The sequence below is a fragment of the Neovison vison genome, chromosome 7 (assembly GCF_020171115.1).
Source record: "Neovison vison isolate M4711 chromosome 7, ASM_NN_V1, whole genome shotgun sequence".
Taxonomy (NCBI): Eukaryota; Metazoa; Chordata; class Mammalia; order Carnivora; family Mustelidae; genus Neogale; species Neogale vison.
Window position 1 is genome coordinate 176831577 of NC_058097.1, and position 24194 is coordinate 176855770.

Consider the following 24194-nt stretch of genomic DNA (forward strand, 5'->3'; position numbering starts at 1 on the left):
GCAGAGAGGCAGGCAGAGAGAGACAGAGAGGGAAGCAGGCTCCCTGCTGAGCAGAGAGCCCGATGCGGGACTTGATCCCAGGACCCTGAGTTCATGACCTGAGCCAAAGGCAGCGACTTAACCCACTGAGCCACCCAGGTGCCCTGGAAGATATTTATTTTCTAACAACATTAGCTGTTACATCCAAGTTATAAGCAGAAAAAAATTATTAAGAGCTTACTTTCTACTAATTTTTTGTCTTTTTATCTAGGAAAAAAACACCTTCATTCCATTTACATCTAACTAGCTAAAACTATGTAATTAAGGGGAGCTAGGAGAGAATATTGTTATTTTCTTTATAAGTGTTATGGCACTATTTTACGCTTAAAAATCATCTGGGTACTATGTAAAAAAAATTAAAACTTTTTAAAAAGTATGAAAGGGAGATGTGGAAAAGGAGACAACATAAACAGTCAATTCTTCAGAAAAGTCTGGCTTTTCAGGAAAGCTAAAAAGTAGAGCAGGGTTTTTGTCTTCAGCAATATTAACACTTGAGGCCAGACAAGTCTTTGTTGCAGGCAACTATCTTATATATTGTAGGATTTTAGTAACTGGCCTCTAGGTACCAGCAGTATCCCCTTCCCCAGTTATGACAATCTAAACCATTTCCAGACATTGCCAAATGTTCCCTGGGATGCAAAAACCACTGTCAGTTGAGAACCACTTCATTAGAATAATAAAAAGAATATGGTACTGAACAGGTTTTTTTTAAACATAGAAACACAGTGGCATGCTTTGAGAGCCAAAGGTAAGAATCCCAACAGGGAGAGAGGCTAATGATGAGGAGCAATCACTGATGAGAGAAGGGAAAGGGATGGGGAAATAGATGACTGAACACTGAAGAATGGAGGCAAGAGGAAGACTTCAACCAGTTTTGACATAGTAGTTTGTACTAGATTACACTTCTTGGTGAAAACAAGAAAAAAATTACAAAATTTGTATAAAATATACAAAATAGCTATTTAGATGCATTAGGCAGCAATCTAGGCAGAATGTGAGGGGGTAGGATCTATGAAAGAAGGGAAGAACATAAGGTAAGCTCCACATTCACTTGGCCTTTTCTCTGAGAGTACTGGCCAATTCACAGCACAGGAAAATAAGAATTTTAGGAGAAAATGGCAGTCCCACTTAGCCAAGACAGAGGTTGGAATCTGTGGTTATCAAAGAAGATATCATGTGAGGGTCAAGCTGCAAACAGGAAGGGGCCACAAGTCTGCATTCAGTCTCTCCATGAGGTACTAGCCAACTCCTAAACTGCCACTGAGCAGTGTGTGACTCCCAGAATATCACTAGAAAGCAGTAGATGAAAAAGCTAGAAGCCTAAGCAAAGATGTCAGCAACCACAGAAAATCACACAATGTGAACGAGATGGGGGCTGGACTTCAAGACCCTCCAAGGTCACCCATCTTTGTTAGGACTACAGTAAGGTTACCACTGGGAGTGAGAGCAAAACTGAAACAGATCAGCCTAAACAAAAAAATATAACCAGCCCTAGACAGGATTAAAGCAACTCTTTCATACACTATCTACCTGCTGGGGAAAAATGAAACAAAATTAAAACCCTTAATTTTCATAGAAAGAACACAACATTATTTAGAACTCCTACAATATTTTTTATAACCTTGGAGTAGAAAGGTCGTCTAAAAAAATTGATATAATTCATATACCTTTAAATTCACTCTTTGAAGGTGTGAAATTCAGTAGTTTTAGTATAGGCACGAGGTTTTTAGTATATCCACCGCCATTACCTAATTCCAGAATATTTTTATAGTCTCAAAAGAAAAATAAACAAAAAACCCTACATCCATTAGCAGTCACTCTCCATTCCTTCTCCCCTTTTAGTTCCTGGCAACCACATGTCTATGGATTTGCTCATTCTACACATTTTACACAAATGGAATCATACAATATGTGGATTTTTTTTATTGGCTTCTTCTACTTGGCATGTTTCCAAGGTTCATACTTATAACATGCATCAGCAAGCACAACATTCCTTTTTATGACTGAATAATATCCCAATTCATGGATATATCATTTTTCTGCATCCACTCATCAGTTGATGGACATTTGGGTTGTTTTTAACTTTCTGAACAACTGCCAAACTGTTTTCCAAAGTGGTTGCACCATTTTATATCACTAGCAATGAATAAGGATTCCAATTTCCCCACATTATTAGCAATACCACTTGTTATTGTCCACATTTTGATTAGAGTCATCCTAGTGAGGGTGAAGTGGTATCTCATTGTGTCTTTGACTGGCATTTCCCTAATAGCCAATGATGCTGAGCAGCTTTCCCATGTGCTTATTGGTCATTTATATATCTTCCTTGGAGAAGTATCTATTCAATCCCCTGACAGTATTTTTTTTTAATTTGGGTTATCATAATTTTTCATTTAATTCAATAAGTGATTTTAAGCATGCTATAAAATATGACCAAGTGACTTCTTACAATCAAAGCATGTCATAAAACAGAACAAAATGGCTGAAATTCCAACAGAAAAAAACAGGTGATTCAGATATTGATTTTAATACATAGACAAAAATAACTATGACTAACATTCCCAAAAAATGAGGGAAAGGCTGATAGAGCTGAGCAGAGAATAAAACTATTTAAAAATCAAATGAAAATTCTACATAAGATAAAACCACAGACTAAATTAAAATTTAAAGTTCATTACATTTATTAGCAGATTGGACTCAGCTTAACAGAAGTAAAATTGAGGGTAGATTGGAAGACAGTAATCAGAATGAAGCACAGAAAGGAAAACTGGTAGACAATATATGGAACAAGTATAATCACGGATCCAAAGAAAAAGAGAATAGGAAAGAAGCAATTATTTTGAAGAACTACTGGTACAGAGCTTTCCAAAATTGATGAAAGACATTAATTTACAAATTCAAGAAACTTAGCAAACCCTAAACAATATAAACCAAAAGAAACAAGCAAAATACATCCAGGCACAGTACAGTAAAACTACTCGAAATTAAGACACTGAAAAGACAAAACTGTGAAGAGAGTAAAAAGACTAATGGTTGCCAGGGATTGGAGAAGGTATGAATAGACAAAGAACAGAGGACTTTTAGGGCTGTGAAAGCTTTATGGTACTATAATGATGGATACAAGTCATTATACTTTTGTCCAAAGACAAAGAATATACAACACCAAGAATAAACTGTAAAGTAAACTATGACCTTTGAGTGATTATGATGTGTCAATGTAGGTTCATCAATTATAACAAATATACCAATTTGGAGAGGGATATCGATATTGGGCATGGTCATGCATGTGTTGGGACAGGGAGTAAGTGGAAAATCTCTGTAACTTCCCCTTAAATTTGCTGTAAATCTTAAAATGCTCTAAGAAAAAAGACTTAAAAATAAGACAATGAAAAAAGCTTAAAAGTGGTCAGAAATAGAGATAACTTTATTTTCAATATTTTCAAATGACTAATTCTGACTATTCAACAAAATGGCTAAATTTTTATAAGAAAAATGGAAACCAGGAAAAAAAAATACAATATCATCTTTCAAGTGCTGAAAAGTACCCATCTGTCAGTCTATACTTGGGTGAAAAATCCCTTAAAAGCTAAAGTAAAAAAAAAAATTTTCAGAAAACAAGTTTTGAGAAAATTTTTACCAGTACACCTATAATAAAATATATACCAAGGGAGTAATTCAGTTAAAGTATTATTTATACCAACAATAGCACCAAAAGTAGAAGGGAGTTAAATGAGATTAAACTAGCAAGTTTTTGCACAGTTCTCAAAATGTTAAAGTGGTATTTAAGTTAATCAATAAAAAAACAAAACTGTATGTTATTATATAGAAAAAATAAAAATTGAAGGATTATATAACTAATAAGTTAATAGAAGAAAAAAAGATTTTAGTGAGGAAAAATACTATGATTACAAAAGAAGACAAGAAAGGAGAAATTTTAAAAATTACAAAAATATAAAACTAATGGAAAGATGGTAGACTTAATTCAAAATTAGTGTCCATTACATCTAAAAGAATAAGCCAATGAAAAGATGAAGATTGTCAGATTAGATTTTTTAAAAAGCCACATTTCTTAGTCATAAATATTTCCTAAGAATAAAAGGATTTTAAAAATTCAGAGGACTGGGGCACCTGGGTGGCTCAGCGGGTTAAGCCGCTGCCTTCGGCTCAGGTCATGAACTCCGAGTCCTCGGATCGAGCCCCGCATCGGGCTCTCTGCTCAGCAGGGAGCCTGCTTCCTCCTCTCTCTCTCTCTGCCTGCTTGTGATCTCTCTCAATAAATCTCTCTCAAATAAATAAATAAAATCTTTAAAAAAAATTCAGAGGACTAAAAAATCATTCTATATTCTCTGAAATATTTAAAAGAAGACTTAAATTAGAATTCAATAACAAAAAGGTAATTAAACATTTGCAAATGCAAATTAAAGAACATACATCTTTAAGAGTTCCAATTTTCTTCTGAACAATAAGGAAAATATGACACATCAAAACTTGTAGGAGCCACCTACAGCAATAAGAAGAAAATTTATAGATTTTAATGAATAAAATAAAAAGAATAAAAATTAATGACCTAAGCTTTTACCTCAGAAAGACAGAAAAAGAGGCACAGATTAAAACGAGAAATTATAGAGAAGGAAATAATAACACAACCACTGATACAAAAAGCAAACATGCAATAGCAAAAATCAATGTAACCAAAAGCTGGTTGTTTTATAAAATTAGTAAAACTAATAAACCACAGCAAGCCTTGATCTGATCAAAGAGAAAACAAAGTGAGAACCCAAATTATCAATATAAGGATTAAAAAAGGAGTCAACACTAGAGATCTAACAAACATAAAGATCACAGAAGAATGTTATTAAAAAACTTTAGCTTAGGGGCGCCTGGGTGGCTCAGTGGGTTAAAGCCTCTGCCTTTGGCTCAGGTCATGATCCCAGGGTCCTGGGATGGAGCCCCGCATTGGGTTCTCTGCTCAGTGGGGAGCCTGCTTCCCTTTCTCTCTCTCTGCCTGCCTCTCTGCCTACTTGTGATCTCTGTCTGTCAAATAAATAAATAAAATATTTTTAAAAAATATTTAAAAAAAACTTTAGCTTAATAATTCTGACATTTTTTTAAACCTTCCCAAGACTGAAAGAAGAAATTAAAAATCTGGATAGTCCTATGAGCCATACAAGAAATTTAATTTGTGATTAAAAATATTCCCACAAAGAAAAATTCAGGCCCAGATGGCCTCACTGATAAATTCCTCCAAACATTTAAGGAAGAAATAACATCAATCATAAACTCTGTAAATGAACAAATAATGAAGGAATACTTCCCATCTGGTTTTATGCAGTCAATATAACCTTGATACCAAAACTTGACAAGGGCATAACAGGAAAGCAAAATTACAAAACAAATTCTCTCACTGACATAAATACAAAAAATCCTAAACAAAAATCAGCAAACTGAATACAATGGTATATTAAAAAAGAACATGAGCAAATGGAGTTTATTCCAAGGATAAAAAGTTGGCATAACATTTTTTTAAGGGGGAAAGGTGACTGAGAGAGGGAGAGAGAGAATCCCAAGCAGGCTCCGTGCCTAGTGCGAAGCCCAACACTTAACTGGCTGAGCCACCCAGGTACCCCAGCATAACATTTTAAAATCAATTATTTATTCATAGAGTAAAAAGAAAAAAAGAAAAAATCATGTGGCCACCCATGCTCATGCAGTAAAGGCATCTGATAACATTCAACACTTCTTTTGATAAACCTAGGAATAGAAGGGAACCTCTTTTAAACCGTAAGGATTATTGGGGCGCGGGTGGCTCAGTGGGTTGAGCCTCTGCCTTCGGCTCGGGTCATGATCTCGCGGTCCTGAGATCGGGCCCCGTGCTGGGCTCTCTGCTCGGCGGGGATCCTGCTTCCCCCTCTCTCTCTGCGTGCCTCTCTGCCTGCTTGTGATCTCTCTTGCAAATAAATGAATAAAATCTTTGAAAAAAAATTTTTATAATTAAAAACAAAAACTATAAGAATTATCTACAATAACAAATAAAGAACAATAACCAAGTCTTAGAGCCCTCATCATATTAATGGTGAACTAATGACATGACAATTCACTGAAAAAGACATAAAACCTGGAAAGGAAGAAGTTAAAAGATCATCACTAACAAATAGGACTTATCTACATAGAAAAAGAATAAACATATGCATTAGCAGGGTCTCTTGATATAAAATCAGTATGCAAAAAATCACCGAATTTCCACGTACCAGCAAAAACCAACTAGAAAACAAAATTTTAAAATACCATAAATGACTTACTTAAAAAATAATAAAACACCATATATAGCAATACTAAGAAGCTCCAAATACTTTAAGCAAAGTCAAAGGAAACATGTAAGACCTTTAAAATGCTAAGAGAAAATGAAGAAGACCTAAACAGTAGGAAGATACACTATAGGGATTTGAAGCATTTCCAGCGTTATCAATTCTCCTTCAAACTGGTCTATATATTTAATATAATTCCAGTGGAGTACTTTTTTTCCAGTAGAAAATGGCATACTCATTTTAAGATACATACAGAGAAAAGCAAAAGACCTAGATTGGCCAAGGTAAACATTAAAAAGAATGAAACTGGAGAAGCTTATTTCAAATATCAAGATTCATAATAAGTTTACAGTAAGAATATTATATGTGGTAAATCTAGACAAATGGATGAATGGAATTAAGAAACAGAGGTACACTTACATGGTTTCCTGATTTATAACAAAGGTTTTAGGACAGTCCAGTGGGAAAAGGACAGTCTTTTTAATAATTGGTGCTAGGTCAATGATACACATATTGGAGGAAAAAACAAAACTTGATCCTTAATCTCATCAAGTACAAAAATTAATTTGAGAGAGATTACAGACAAACTTATGAATGGTAAAGTAATAATACTTTTAGCAGAAAATGGAGATTACCTTCAATACTTTTGGGTAAGGCTAAAACACTAACCCTAAAAGACTAGGGATCAATCTGATTTTGCTAAAGTTAAAAACTTCTATACATAAAAACCCCCATTTTTAAAAAGGCAAAAAAAAACACCCCAAAACCAGGGAGCAAATATTTCTATCTGTATAGAAAGATATAGTGATCTCTAGATATATGTCTGGAAAAGGAATATCCAGAGTACACAGAAAATTCCAACAAATCATTTAAAAAAAGACAAAACAACCTAACAGAACTTAAGCAACAAACACAAAGATTTCATAGAAGAGGCTATCCAGGTGGCTGATAAAAAATGGAACTGCAGATTACAAGAGATGTTACCATAAAACCATCATAGTGGATAAAATTCCAAAGATAATACGAAAAGCTAAAAAAGATATGGGGCACCTAGAACCATCATTGCTGGTGAAAGAATAAATTTATACAACTAATTTGGAAAACTGTTTGGCAGTCCTAACATATACCCACAGAAGGAAATGCTTATAATCACTAAATGTCACATATAAGAATTTTCATAGTAGCTTTATTCATAATATCCTGAAACTATAAACAACCCAAATACTTACCATTAGGACAATGAGTAAATTTTGGTATATTCCTACAACAGGACACTACACAGCAATGAAAAGGAATAAAATACTCTTACATGCAACGACATGAATAAATTTCAGAGATACAATGTTAGTGAAAAAGACAAACACAAAAGATGTATGACTCCATACATGTTATATGATTCCATTTATATTACTCAGTTCTATGAAGGTCAAATATAAACAAAACTAATCAGTGAGGAGAGGTCAGAAAAGTCATTAAATTTGTAGGGCAGATATTTGAGTCCGAGTAGTGGTTACACAGATGTCTGTGTGTGTGTGTGTGTGTGTGTGTGTGTGTGTGTAGAAACATGTCACATGGTAGGCCCACATGCACTTATGTGCATGTATATGTATCAATCAATCAATCAAGGCCAGAGAGAGTGGGATCAAACACAAATAGATAGGCTTTTTACAGAAGTTGGGACAGTTTTTCCAACATGATAAGGAAAAATGATGGGTTCAGAAACTGGTAGTTTTGTCAGTTTGATGGTAGAAAGATGCGGGAGCAACTGCTCCTGGTTTTTATTTTCTCAGTCTCATGAGTTGAGGTCATGTAGGCCAGAAATTGGGAACTATCAGAATAAAGCAAGCTGATACACTGAAAATTGGTTACAGATGTTATCAGTAACCTGTTGCTGCTGGATATACTACAAAGCTGTAGTAATCAAAACTGTATGGTACTGGCATAAAAACAGACACACACATCAATGGAACAGAACGGAGAGGCCAGAAATAAATTGACAATTACATGGTCAATTAATTTATGACAAAGAAGGAAAGAATATACAATGGGGAAAAGACATTCTCTTCAGTAAGCATAGGGAAAACTGGATAGCTACATGCAAGAGAACAAAACTGGGCCACTTTCTTATACCATACACAAAAATAGACTCAAATGGATTAAAGACCTAAATTTAGAACCAAAACCCAAAACTCCTAAAAGAAAATATAGGCAGCAATCCCCTCGATATCAGTCTTAACAATATTTTCTGCATCGGTCTCCTCAGGCAAGGGAAACAGTTAAAGGAAAACCATCAACAAAATGAAAAGGCAATATGCTAAATGGGAGAAGATAATTTGCAAATGATATATCTGAAAAAGGATTAATATCCAAAATATATAGACAACTCATATAGCTCAATACCAAAAACAAATTTTTAAATCCCATAAATAATCCAATTACAAAACGGGCAGAGGATCTGAGTAGACATTTTTCCAAAGAAGACATACACATGGCCAACAGACATATGACAAGAAGCTCAACACTACTAATCATCACGGAAATGCAAATCAAACCATGAGCTATCACCTGACACCAGTCAGAATGGCTATATCAAAAAGGTAAGAAAGAACAAATGTTCACCAGGATTTGGAGAAAAGGAAGCCCTTATATAAGCACTGTTGGTGGGAATGTAAACTGGTGCAGCAACTATGGAAAACAGTATGGAGGGTCCTCAAAAAATTAAAAATAGAAATACCATGTAACCCAGTAATTCTACTTCTGGATATTCATGCAAAGGAAACAAAAACACTAATTCAAAAAGATATGCATCTTTTCGCGGGAAAAAGCAAAGTATCAATGTTAATTGGGATGACCAATTTATAGAAATTCATTCATTTTAAAGTATAAGCAGCCAAAGAAGTGATTAAAATAACCTTTTTTGTTTTAAGAACAGTTAGTGAACATATTAGCATTTAAAGAAATGTTCACATTAGGGGCGCCTGGGTGGCTCAGTGGGTTAAGCTGCTGCCTTCAGCTCGGGTCATATCTCAGGGTCCTGGGATCGAGTCCCGCATCGGGCTCTCTGCTCAGCAGGGAGCCTGCTTCCTCCTCTCTCTCTCTCTCTCTCTCTCTCTGCCTGCCTCTCTGCCTACTTGTGATCTCTGTCAAATAAATAAATAAATAAAATCTTTAAAAAAAAATAAAATAAAGAAATGTTCACATTAATGAAAAGGGAAGAGAGAGAAGTACGTGTGAAGAAGAAAACTCCTGACATTAGTTTTACTACATTTACCGTCATTTGGACAAAAATGACATTCCTGAGACTTCCTGTGATTTCTCAAATTCAAGACTATCTACACAAGATACTTTTCCCCCCAAATAATAATTTTACATAAAATAACCAAAAGATATACATCTATGTCAGAACCTGCATGGAAGTTATTGTGACAAGAAAAGAACAGACTCATCAAGACGGGGATGGGGAGTGGCATACTCTGCTCAAGAGCTAAATAATTCACTCTCACACAGCAGCCTCTTCATCAAAGTAATTAAAATTCTTGCCATTTCAAAATCACCTTCAGGGCTACTCATGAATTGTTCAAATCTATAATGTTAAATATACTGTATCTACTGTAAGACTTGTACAGAGGGTACTTTTCCTAGCACTAGAAATTAAAGAGTTCTGATCCCCATAATTTATGAAGATTTTATTTAAATTTTTTTTTTTAATGCACTTCCAGAGGAAATAACTATAACTGCCCTCACTTTAAGGTTTAAAGTATTCACTGCTTTGGGGCGCCTGGGTGGCTCAGTGGGGTAAGCCTCTGCCTTCAGCTCAGGTCGTGATCTCAGAGTCCCGGGATAGAGCCCCACATCAGGCTCTCTGCTCAGCAGGGAGCCTGCTTCCCCCTCTCTCTCTGCCTGCCTCTCTGCCTACTTGTGATCTCTCTCTTTCTGTCAAATAAATAAATAAAATCTTTAAATAAATAAATAAAGTATTCACTGCTTTAAATATGATCTGAGAACCTAATTCAAAATGCAAATTCACAGGCTCCCATCATAAAGCTAATAATAAGAATTTGTGGGAGCAAGACTACAGAATCTATAGTTTTAATAGGCTCCCGGAAAGGAAGACCCATAAAGGACTTTGTGCTGAGACCAAAGGACTTTGTCACTTGAGACCACTGAGACATACTCGACATTTTCAGAGATTTAACAAAATTTTACCATTCATCATTATTAAACTGAATCTTAACTTTGGGAGAACTCTCAATTTCACCATCAAATAAACTGTATCATTCTAACATTTCAATGATTTTTAAAAACCCAGTGTTGTTTTCTGAAGTTCACTTTTTATATACATCCAAGTATCAAAACTCATTTTATATTTATAAATTATAGGCAGTTAACACTTTTCATATAAATAAGAGCTTTCAAAGAGTGAAATACCAAAACCATCAAATTCACTCACCAATAATCCCCCAATGACTATATAAGATCCATCTATTTCAGAATATACAAACTGTATGTGCAATAGCTAAAGGGTATTCATTCAGATCGAAGAATATCATTTAGCTTTATCATAGGCTAGCTGTCACTGTGCCAGTCTACAGTTCATGTACGATCCTTTAGAGACACGAAGTCTCATAAATTGTCAAAAAAGAAAAAAAAAAGGTTCAAAATCTCTTAAATAACCAAAAATTCCTATGATTCCCATCTTGCTTTTGTTACACCTGACTTACTCTTAGAAATTCTTATCATTTCTCTCAGTCTATATCCCTTTCTCTATTCTCTAAAATCAATTCCTGTAACGTTTATGACGTCATTAGTCACCTTTGCCAATAAATTTAGTATTTGTATATTTTAGTATTTGGCTCATCATAGATGAATCAGATTTCTCATAAGTTACCAAGAAGATATGAAATTTGGGTGATCTTGAATCTACCTGAAAATTAATGTGTACCACTGAGAAGACCTTATATGTTTACAGTGAATTTAATTAAGATGAGTTTACTTGGGGGCTTTCCAAAGGAAATAACCATCTCTAATCAAATAAGAATGCCAAGGATGGAAAAAGAAAAAAATATTAACTCTCAAGAGCCATTCAATAAATGGCTGAATAAAAAGTAGAAAAGTAGATATAGACTATGTTTAATAAAAGCTTTCAGACAAATTTTGTTTTGAAAGGAAAGCTACTTTTAAAAAATAATTATAAAGTACTACTAACTACAATAAAAAGTTACCCTGAGAAAACACACTACCTGGCAAGATAATTTGAAATTATATATAAACCAAAAATTTTGTATTTAAAATACAAGTGATTATAATATGAGGATAATAAAAAGATTTTAGTCCACTTATTTCATGGACAGATCTTTTTACTGTGATAGTAGAATTTTAAATGAACATCTTCTCAACTAGTAAAAATACAAACAGAAGGCTAAAGAAGTCCTTTACCAAACGAACATAATACTGTTCAGTAAAAATATTAAGCTTTCTCACCCATTCATTAAAAATGTGACAACAAATGAAGAAACACATTTTGGAATACAGTATCTTCGAACCAGTTAAAACAAAATCCACTAATAATGACAAGTTTGCTAGGTAGGTTTGACCAAAGATCTCTACATAAATTTCTTACATTTATTGATTTTTCTGATAAAGATCTCCTATGAAGAAGAATAAAATGTACTCTATGTAAACAGAGGCTACAAATAAATCAATGCATTGTGTATAATGATTATATTTTAATAATTCTTACAATTGCAATAATTATTTTATTCACCTATATCTAGTTAAAATTCTGAAGTTTAAAAACACTAAGGTTAAGGCCTTATAATCCACTTTTTAAATATAAAGCTACTAAACAAAAAACAACAAGATAAAAATCAAGTTCTATGAATAAATATTTTAAAAGTACTCTAGGATCATAACACTGACAACACTAATTATCTTTTCTCCTCTTGGCAGTTACGTTGTATACTGTTTGGGTGACTGATGGGATAATTTCACTTCATTTTCTTTCAGTTTATTCTGGACCATGTATGAGAAGAATATTAAAATAATTAACACCTCTAAACAAAGTACTTGATAAAGTTTTTAGATTAAATAAGATGCTTAAAAAAAACACCTCAATTAGCTAATACATAACTCTAGAGCAAATAACAAATAACTAAGCCTCTACCTGTTAAAGGAAAACTTTCATTAGGAATCTCTGATTCTAAAAAATGTCATTCAGTATTAACTATTTTAGGACTTTTATACATTAAAATCATAAACTTTCACAAAAAAGCTCTTTTCATTAGTTTGAGCTAGCATTATCTTAATTATCAAAAATATAAATGTCTGTATATTTTTGTATCATTAAAGATTTTACTAAAAACATTTAATCAGCAGACATCAAAGTGGTGAGAAACAGGTAAAATGTATGACAAAACAAGTTATTTCAATTCCTTACATCTATAGACATTTTGATTAATTTATTGATAATGGTCATATAGCTGAAAGAAAACTGAAGTATTTAAATTAATATTTAATCTCAAATATAAATCTTTACCAATAGCAAATACATTGTCACTCAACTTGTAAAAGTATAAAAAACATTAATAATCAACTTTTTTATTTGAACATTTTAATAAATTTTACGTTATACATATAGTTTATGTATGTCTTACCTAATTTATAGTCAAATAGCTTTTAAGGCGGCCACATATTAAAAATAATTAATAAGAAGCATGTTCTTTGCCTTGATCACCTGATTTTTTGTTGTTGTTGTTTATAAAATTAATCATAGTTAGCAGGGTAGAAATCGCTTTGAGCTTCATGAATGACATCCAAGAGATGGGAAAGGATTAGTTCTCAGTTGCTGCCAGTTATAGCGCCAGGTGGCTTTTTCTGCAGTGAAGGTGTTACCGATAATCCCATTACACTGGTACTAAATCTTGCAGACATCAAAATTATCACCAAGGTTCCTTTTCATCCCATCCTTTCCAAATGACTGGAAGTCGCTTCACCTGAAAGAAGTCAAATCCACATGCAGCTGCTGTTTTAGCAGGCAGCAAACTCCCTGAGAATGCCAGTCGTGATTCAATTTTGCTGTGCTGGTGGCCCCCTATTCCCTGTCCAATAATACATCTGTTAAAAAATCCTACAGCTACAAATCAAGTTTAATCCTACCAGGGACCTCATGTTGGTCTTGTCTTCCAAAAAGGCAGCAGGTTCTGCTGTCTATCTCTGCTAGCGTCTGGGGAATACCCTTTAAATCCCAGCTCTACTTAGAAGAATAAGCTAAGGATCACAAAACATGACCTCAAAAACCCTGATATGACTATATTCTGACCCAGAGGCATTCATTCTAGGTGAAGATTAGAACTTTGCATAATAAGATTACACAGCAAGTGAATGATATCAAGGGACTATCCATATGCAGCCGCCTGGTTTTCTATAGACAGCCTGTGCTCTGCAATATGCAGTGCAGACGAAAAAGAGCTTGGTCTTTCTAGCTGAAATAAAATAGATTCACATAAATTAGTTGGCCATTTCCAGATTCCTAAATCCCCTATTACATCTTTTATTGACAGCTCCTGTGAGGATAGCACAAATGTTATTCCTTTTTATTCTGTGCTTCTATAACAATCATGCTCTGTAATTGAAATGTACATAGATTATGGCTCGAAATTAACATCTTGTTTGCTGTAATCTTGGATTACAATTGACTGTGTACATAATAAAATTAGGAAATCAATGGATGGATTTATCATCTCCAAGAAACTAGAGGTATTGTTTAAAGAATAGTTTAACATTTTGTGTCAACACTTTAAATGCAGAAGTCACAGAGAAGTCAATAAAAATTTAAGTGAGTAAAAGAATACAACAGGCATCATGCAATATCTACAGAAAAGTTGATTACATAAAAATTAGTTCACTTCCCTCAAAATTTTAAAGTGTTAAGATATTCAAAATGTGAAAAATTCAGAGATCTCATGAACATATGATATGCTCTCAAACAAGGTCAATTACACATAAGGTCTCTTTTCTTTATAAAGTGGGTGCAGTAGCTGTATTTTATAAACATCACCTTGATCATTTATACTTTACAATATTTGAATCAATTCAAATCAATTGTAACTCAAGGTTTTATAGTTCTTAATTACATGTTTCTAAAGTACTTAATGAAGTTCCCTCTATTTTTGAATACATACGGAACATTTAAAATGTATAGAATCCTAGAGAACTTTATGTTCATTTTTTTTTTCTTCCAACAAGTTTAAAAAATTTTGAGTTCTAAGCAAACTTATATGAAAAGTGAGATATACATTCACACAAATACCTGTGCAGAAAAATCCTAAGCATGCGAAGAGGAGTTCTCGACTTTATTTAAGAAAAAAGTATTAATATTTGCCATGAGATTCTTTTAAAACTAAGCTCCTTGGTATACCTGAAATATGTTCGACAAATCTGATTTGTCCACAACTGTTGCAGAGCATACTAAAACCATTACATTAGCCATTATTTTCTTATCATTACAATATATTTAAGGGTATCTATACAATATCTGAAAGTACTCAGGAGTCAGAGGACCTAATTATGGATTCTGTGTATTAATCAGGCAGATATATACCAACAGTATCAATTCTAGAGCTATAAAAAATACCATATGTAATTTAAATTACATAGCTCATGAATATTCTTTGGTCACTTTTGTGGATAGATATTACTAGAAAAGTAATGAGGAATGCAAAAAATACACATTTTGTTATGATATTTATATCTAGAACTTTAGAGCTACAATGTTCAATAAGGTAATCTTAGCTACATATGACTACTGAGCATGTGAAATGAGACTAGTCCAAATTGAGATGTATTACAAGTATAAATATACAAGGGACTTTGAAGACCTAATACAAAAAAATGCTAAAATATTTTACATTGATTACACGTGGAAAGATAATATTTTGGATACAATGGATTAGATTAAATAAAATATATAAATGACTTGCATTATATTTCTATTGGACAGCACTGTTTTAGAAAATCATACATTTTCAATAATAAATTCCTAAGCTAACTGAAATTGCACATCTAATAAAAAATACTAAAGCAGGACGTTATTTTGGAAAAACAAACATTCCAATGTCAAGTCTGACAGATAAGCTAAGAGAAGAACAAAATGAAGTCATTTCAGCGTATATTTCATATTTCTAACTTAAGGGGAATGGGAGAGGAAGGGACTAGCCAAACTGCTGATCATCAGCATCAAAAAAGAATGATGTTTTATAGTTACAAAAATGCTTAGTCTAGTAAAGAGAATTGTACAAAAAAATAACATTTTGGGCAACTTCATAAAAGGGCTAGTTAGGTCTATTATGTTACCACTAATTGAATCCAATAGAGAGCAACTTCAGAAAATGTCTGGATCTAGAAAGGGCCGTGATTTTTTTTCTAAGGTGTTATATAATTATATTCAAAATTTTAAAATACATTATAAGTAATAACTACAGAGATTTGAAGCATTTAATATATTTCAGTACTTTAGCAAAATAAAAAAGGTCTATTTCATAAATTATTAGAAATCTGCTTTTCCATCAGTCTTTTCATTATATCCATCACTGTGGGTTAAAAAAAATCAATAAAAAGGGTTTTACTGAAATAGGGAAGATTGTTAAGTAGTTAAAATATAAAACATATATCTATTTTAATTCAAGAAAGTTAATGGCAGATTTAGTATGACCAGACAATTGATGTCCTATAATTAAAATACAAAGTGTATCTCTGTCACACATTGGCATATTATTTCAATATAAACAGCAGTATGTGAGGTACTAACTCATTTAAACGTTGCTTTTTCATAATTATTACTTTATAACATTTATCTAAAAATACTAAGACTAATGATGAAATATGAGTATCAATAAATAAGATGGATAAAATCTAAATCAATTCTTTATGATCTGGCCATGTCACTTTTTCCTAGCCTTTTAAAATTATGTAAGTTCTTTCCTTTTCTGGTAGCAAGTATCACACAGACACACAGACACAGAGACACACATAAAAACAAAATAATAACAATAAAAAACTTTCCAAGCATCAATATATGAGTGTAATGATATTCAGTCTAAGTTAATCCCCAGACATCCAAATTCATGAATAAAAATTCATCAGTTTTAAATACACTGAGCCTATTAAGCAAGAACAAAAGCATATGCACAAAAGAGCTTTTAATATATTTCAAAGCCCACAAGAGCCATGGTCTCATTAAAATTATAAATTACACAAACATGGAATGAAGATTCAAACTGCAGTGCAGCTAAGCAGATTACAGAAAACCCCGCGTTCCATATGATAACACACCATGGCCCTCCCAGATGGGGGCTTGGAACAAAAAGGCCATCACCACAGCTAGGGAAAACCTCCTTGTGATCTCTGGTTTCTGTTCAGCAGATGACAGCCAAATAATATGTTGATTATTCTGTTTGTGCTGCTAAGCTTGTAAGATGGAATAAAAGCGATATGATCTATTGTGAACCCAATGCTAATGTGTTGCTCCACTCATAAATAATATACTGAATTTATTTTGAAACTATCTTTTATCTGAATTTCAGTTTTTAAATGCATGAATTAAAATAAAAGCCATGGCAAAATAATATTTAATTTGATGCTTTAAACTAAAAAGTGTAATGACAAGTGAAAAATATCTAAGTGCTTAGTTAACAGTCAAGTACAATTGCCTTTAATTTCAGCACTGTGATCAGAGACAAAATACATCTTTAAATAGGCAATTACCTCATTAAGAAATATAAATGCAAAATTAAAAAATACAACAATCCTGAAGTTTATAATATACATTACCGCAAGATAAAAACTAAAATACCAGAGCATATAAAAACATTTTTCTGTAATAGCATGTAATTAGAACATATCTAAAATATTTCTGAATAATAAAAAGTATCAAAGCCTTATGAATGTCCATAATGTGTACACAGATGGATGCTAACAAAAAAATCTTATAAGATCAAAATAATTAAAAAGCTTTTAAAAATAATTTTCAAATATATGTAGAGAACACCTTTCCTTTTTTATAGCTGTAGAGTATTTCATTTTATAGATATGCCAAGTTCATTTAACCACTACTCTACTGACAGACATCCACAAAATAAATATGCAAACACATTAATCAAGAAATATGTATTAGAATGCTTATAGTAATGTTATATGGAAAACCATCCAAATGTCCACTAACAGAATGGATAAAAAAAAAAGTTGTGATAAGGTTGAAAGGAGCAATGAAAATGAACCAACCACAACCACATGCAACAACGCAGATGAATCTCAAGACATGATACTGAGTAAAGGAAACCAGACCTAAAAAAATTCTATTGTATAATTCTATCTATACAATACAAAATACATAATGTTCTTTTCTTTATCTGGGTGCTGGTTACATGGGTTATTTGGCTTCTAGAAAATTCACTGAGCTACCTATTTTTAGTATCTGTACTTCTCTGTATATACAGCTTTCTTCAAAAAGGTAGTTTTACACACAAATACACACTATACAAAGGTAGTCAAAATCCTTGTTATAGGAAATCTAGAAACTGACATAAAATCTGAAGGTGAAAACTAAACATTCTTATACTACTTATTTGAATAATCAAATTTTCAACTCAATAGCTGAGACAAATGCCTGGACTCTTTTAAATGGAAGAGCAAAAGCCACTCACCCTATTACCTCCTGCAACCCCCTAACCTCTAATACCATATTTTCAGAGGTATCTGGCCTTTCTGTGAGGAGTTGCTGCTGTTGCTTTAATAACAGAGCTAAAATAATCTCAGGACTGAACATTTGCCCTTAAATGAGAAAACAAAGTACCACAGAGGACAAGGCAGTATAAAGAATACGTATGTTTGCTGTTTTCCCCCTTGCCTTCAAATTTCATAAACTTTTATTTGTTAATTATGAAAGCTTATTACCTAATTATAGGACTCTCTTGAAAAATTTCATTTTATTTTTCAATGAAGCTAAAGAAAATATAATTCTTTAATAATAGTATCATAAAAACAAAATGAAATTTCATGATAATATGATAATAAACTAAACAATGTATCTCATTACCTGCCACTTAAATATTTTCCTTTATTTCTATACCAGAATCAATACAGGAGCTACAATACTGTTTTTCTCATATGAAAAAAATACTTAAAGAAATAAGCTAAAAGAGATCCTCTAAAGATTACAGGGCTCATTTTTCATTTGTGTAATAATACACTGCTTACTATCTATGAAGCTCTGAGGATAAAGGGGTAAAATGAGCTAATTTCGTGGTAAATATAGCAGACTTACCCCTTTCCTTCCCTCTCATTTGATTACAAATGAAACAATACTTTTTAAAAAAGATTTTATTTATTTATTTGACAGAGATCACAAGTAGGCAGAGAGGTAGACAGAGAGGAGGAAGCAGGCTCCCTGCTGATCAGAGAGCCCAAAGCGAGGCTCAATCCCAGCACCTTGAGATCACGACCTGAGCCAAAGGCAGAGGCTTAACCCACTGAGCCACCCAGGCGTCCCAATACAAAACTATTTTTAATGAGTAACAATATTCAAGCAATATTCAAACAATATTCAAAAACTAAAAGCAATCTACCTGATATACAGTTAAACTCCTATCTACTCCATTTTCCTCACGCATTCACATTCAGGATTTAAATTTTAGAAAACCTTCCAAATTATATTTTTTGCAAATATAAGCAAATACAAATACATATTTTTATCCTCTTCATCCTTCATGCAAAAAGTAGTTTATTAAAACATTGAACTTTACCCTTCTTAAATTTTTATTTATTTATTTATTTATTTGAGGAAAAAAAAGAGAGAGCATGAGTGGGGTGAGGGAAGAGGGAGAAGCAGGCTACCTGCCGAGCATGGAGCCCGATGCAGGACTAGATCCTGGGATCCTGGGATCATGACCTGAGTCAAAGGCAGACACTAAACCAATGAAGCCAGCCGGGCACCCCTGCCCTTTTATTTTTTTAAGATTTTTTTTAAAGTAAGCTCTACACCCAATGTGGGGCTTAAACCCACCACCCTGAAACCAGAAGTGGCACACTCTACTGACTGAGCCAGACAGGTACCCCGAACTTTGCTCTTTTAAAATATCAATGTATGTTTCAAAACTTTCTAAATCTGCATAGAGAAAACATCCTTTTTCTTTTTTCTTAGTTGTATTTTATTGTATAGCTATGCCACAGTTCATTTAACCAGTACCCTACTGATAGACATTAGGGGTGTTTCCAATCTCTGGTTACTGCAAAATGCTATAGCAAAAACTCCTATATATACATTATTACATGAGTACACAAGTACATCTGCAATAAAGTTTTGCAATTTGTATGAAGACCAATGTGTAAATGCACTGGTCTTTCTCTAGAAATCGCCAATTTGTCTTCCATGGGCGTTGTATCATTTTGCCCTTCCACTACAGATATATCTCGGATGTATCCTAGGAAAAGCTGTTCCTCTCTTTGGGCCTCTAAGATATTTTGTTTATAAGGCAATTCCCAAAGATGTTCTCATTGCAAAAAAAACCCACATTCTTTGTTTGTTTTATCCCCAATTGTACATGTAAAATCGGTTCATGTAAGTTTTAAAACAAAGGAATTTTCAAATTTTAACAAAAACCTCACTGACATAGGAAATCATCATATGCCTAATGTACTGTGATGGCAATTATTTATCTTTCCCAATTATCTCCAGTGATCCAAAAACCAAATATACTTTCCCATTTCTGGTTTTTGGGTTTTTTTAAATTAATATTCAGTAGTTTATAATTGGGTAAGCAGTCAAATGCATTTCACTTTGAAATGAATGTTTTCCTGAAGCACTATGTTTTCATGAAACCAAATCTGTGTTACTTCTATATTGTCCTTGAAAAATCTATCATTTCAAAGGTGGTTTAATTATTATTTTTTTAAGATTTTATTTATTTATTTGACAGAGAGAGAGATCACAAGTAGTCAAAGAGGCAGGCAGAGAGAGAGGGGGAAGCAGGCTCCCTGCAGAGAGCCCCACGTGGGGCTCAACCCCAGGACCTGACCCGAAGGCAGAGGCTTAACCCACTGAGCCACCCAGACGCCCCAAAGGTGGTTTAATTTTTATGACTACCATTTTCAAATGGCAGTGTCATCTAATACATTGTTTTATTTCGAAGCTCATCCTATCAAATATTTTATAATTAGAAAACACTGACTTAAGTGCATTGGACTTCCCATTTGAAGGAATCCTTAAGCAACTCCAGTTTCAGTTTCAGTATTTTATAAGAAAACGTGTACATGATACTTTTTATTCCCCAAATAAGGATGCACAGGTATATGCAATCTACACTGCATTTCCATTGCTCAGAAATCAGCTGTCAGATAATCTCAGTCCTCTCAAACAAACTGGCTAGCCTACTTGATGAACCCAATGTAAATTTTAAAAAGCTGCCATACCTTCTGTGCCCTTAGTCAGTAGATGGGGCAGAACCATACTTAAGCTCTCATCTAAACAACATATGTTATGCAAATGTTGATTTTAGTATTAGAGTCAATATAATGCAGATAGCAAGACAAGAATTATGTAACAAAAGTAAAACACAAAACAAAACAAATGCCACACATTACAAGTAGCACCCAGGACATAAAAACATATCAGTTTAGGACAATTTAGAAGAACAGTCCTACATAGCAAAAGCTTCTGAGGAAATCACATAAATTACGTGAAGGGACTGAGGTTCATAATGACAACTCTGGGCCATAAAAACAAACAAGCAAACAAATAAGAAAAAAACCTTAAATTATACTCCATTTGTTCTGTTTAAGAAAACAGGTTAAATTTTCTTTTAGAAACATTTTGAAAAAATGTTCCTACAAAACAAGCTTTGGCACATCAAGGATAAGACTCAATTATCCATAAAATGAACAGATAAGAAATATACCATCTGTTAATAAGGCCTAATGAGAATGAGGACTCACTCAAAGTAAAATTCTCCAAGTTAGAATATACTACAGCTGTCTTTTAGAAGATGAACTGTGATAAAAGTGTGGTAACATTTTGGAAGCTTCAAACATGGAATTCCCTGTCCTAAGCCAATTCTTGATTAACAGTCAAAAGAATATCTGATAATTTTTGAAAGCTAGTCAGGGAAATTTTCAACTTAAATGGCTGGACACATTCAAGAAAATACCCTAATTTCACTTTTCCCTTTGTTTTCTTTAAATCGTGACTGCCAAGTAGACAAGTTGATCTGATTTCTAGCTCTGACTGGCTAAATGACCTTGTCCAAGTGACTCAATCCCTCTAGTCCTCCTTAGTTTCTTCATCAGTAAAGCGAAGGAGTTATACAAAATACAACATGATAGTTAACAGAATGAATGAAGTAATAAAGTAAACCACAGAGTTATTACCTTAAGTCTTATAATCTATTTCTTCACTAGATCTATATATCTAACTATACATACACTATTTTGAGACTATCACAAACCATATGCCACTATACTACACGCTTAAGGCCTAGAGTAAAAGAAATTATAATCACTTCAGAATCTTTTCCAATATTTAATATGTGTTACTCTCAAGATATAACAAATTTCTCAGATACTCACTTAAATTAATTTAAAATACCATATAATCAATTACCTTTAAGCTGAAAATACATTACTTTTTCTACCTGACACAGATAAAAACATATGATATGTAAAAGAACATTCATGGCAATGTCATTTATAATAGCCAAACACTAGAAACAACCCAAATATCTACCAGCAATAGCCTGAATGAAATCTGTCATAGTCATTCCAAATGAATAATGTACAATGATGAAAAGGAATGACTATTACTTGCAACTACATACATGATCTTCAAAACATAATGCTGAATAAAGGAAGGAAGAATACATATGATTCCAGACAACGGCACTTACCAGCTGATCACCCATGTCCCATGCTGCCTGATACCCCACTTGTCACCCCATAGCCATGTCAGGATCATGGTGTGGCAGGCAAGTACCACTCTGAAGGAAAGCGCAAGGCAGTCACAGGCGCCAGTCTTTGGTCAGTATCCAATAAGAGCTCCAAGTTTAGCCATTGTGTCTGGACCTCAGCTCCACTACCCCCAGCCACCTTTCTGGCTTTGTGATCAAAGCTGCCAACTGCCAAGAACTGCTGGATAAGGTGATAGAGACCCTTGAGCTGACTGAAGTGCTAACACTGGTTCTAGAGGAGGTTGGGACCTTTACGGAAAGCAAGGACTTCTTTCAGCTGTTGGAAGATGACACATGCCTGATGGTACTGGATTTTGGGAAAAGCTGGACCCCAGCAGGAATAGTACTGTTATATGGCCCAGGCCAAGAGAATACCAAGCACAAAAAGGACATCACTCTCATCACCTTCAATGCATGGAAGCAAAACCACTGGAACTTCTTTGGCAGCCTAATATCAAAGCCACATTCTACAAGCTCTACTCCCATGAGCTGTGATTCTCAGGACCTGGTCCAAAGCAAGTACTCAGGGGGCTGCTCCAGCTGGACCTCCATGTTGCTGCAAGGCCTGGGCCATATGTTGCTGAGAATTTCCTCCACCATTCACCATGCAGTAGAGGGGGCTAAGCAGTGGCTGCAGCAGCAGCAACAGGGTGGCCTCCATCCCTACTGAGAAAGGGTTCTGAGCTTCTGCCCCTAGACTTGTTCTAAGAAATACAATGTAAGAACAGTGACAGTATCAGGTTTGGGTCCACAAGCAGTACATACTAGACGACTCACCTGTTATCCCCCAATGTTCTCTAACTGCACTTTGACAGGACCCATCCACCCCTAACCTATACCCTTTCCTGAAGAATGCTGTCCCTTTCTAGCCATCTTTTCAGTCTCCCACTTACTGTGAAAAGCCACAAGCCTGTCCACAGGCATCTTGATTCCACCTTAATTGTTGCTACATCTACATTTCTTAGAACTCCTTCTGTCCCTAAGCTCCCCAGTACACTGAAGAGAGTCCTCTCTGACTTTATTTACATTGATATCTCTAATTCTTTATATACTTCTCTTCCAAAATAACAAAAACATTTCCAATAAAAATATTAAATTGTTTACCAAAAATACATGTGATTCCATAAAGATTAACGAGAGAAAAAGTGAACATATTGTTGAGAAATACACATAAAAATGATAAACCTATATAGAGACTATATAAATAATTACCACAAATTTCAGGACCTTCATTACTTTTTTAAAAAAGGAAGATTTTATCAAGGGTTTCTGGGATGCCAGTGATGATTTACGGTAACATGGATGCTTACTTTATATTTATTCCTTTTACTACACATTTTTTTTTTAAGATTTTATTTACTTATTTGAGAGAGAGAGAGAGAGAGCACAAGCAGGGGATAAGGTAGGAGGGAGAAAGAGACTCCCCCCTTAGCAGGGAGCACAATGCAGGGCTTGATCCTAGGATTCATGGGATCGTGACCTATGCTGAAGACAGATACAACCAACTGAGCCACCCAGGCACCCTTACATTTATGTTTCTATATGATGTTATGTTTTATAATAAGTTTAAAATGGTATGCTTCCTGAAATAACATATTCTTACAGAGAAGGAAAACAGGGTTCCTCTTTTTGCTAACAATTTATTTTCTTGTCTACATTTCTAATTCTTATTGTAATATTTGATAATAAAGAAATGTTACTATGCCTAATTCTCCACAATCCTAATTAACAGTGAATTTCACAGGCTTTCCCAACGGCTACAAAAAAGGTACCAGCCCATTAAAGAATATAAGAATAGCTACCCTATTAAATATTTGCTTAGCTCTATGTTGTTTCTGTTATTTTTTCTTCTTTTCAA

General features: G+C 33.9%; 1 protein-coding gene and 1 pseudogene across 3 annotated transcripts in view; one reads left to right on the forward strand and one right to left on the reverse strand.

The window, feature by feature from the left end:
* IMMP1L (inner mitochondrial membrane peptidase subunit 1) overlaps nucleotides 1-24194 on the reverse strand; it is an 82052-nt gene that overhangs the window by 36444 nt on the left and 21414 nt on the right. The window contains exon 1 of one of the 3 annotated variants that reach the window (XM_044259014.1): nucleotides 12998-13019. The exons of the other annotated variants lie outside the window; for them this stretch is intronic. The gene's annotated coding sequence lies outside the window, so the exon portion shown is untranslated. Of the gene's footprint in view, nucleotides 1-12997; nucleotides 13020-24194 lie in introns of those variants that run through there. 3 annotated transcript variants of the gene reach the window in all.
* Nucleotides 1408-23006, forward strand: LOC122913589 (annotated as a pseudogene).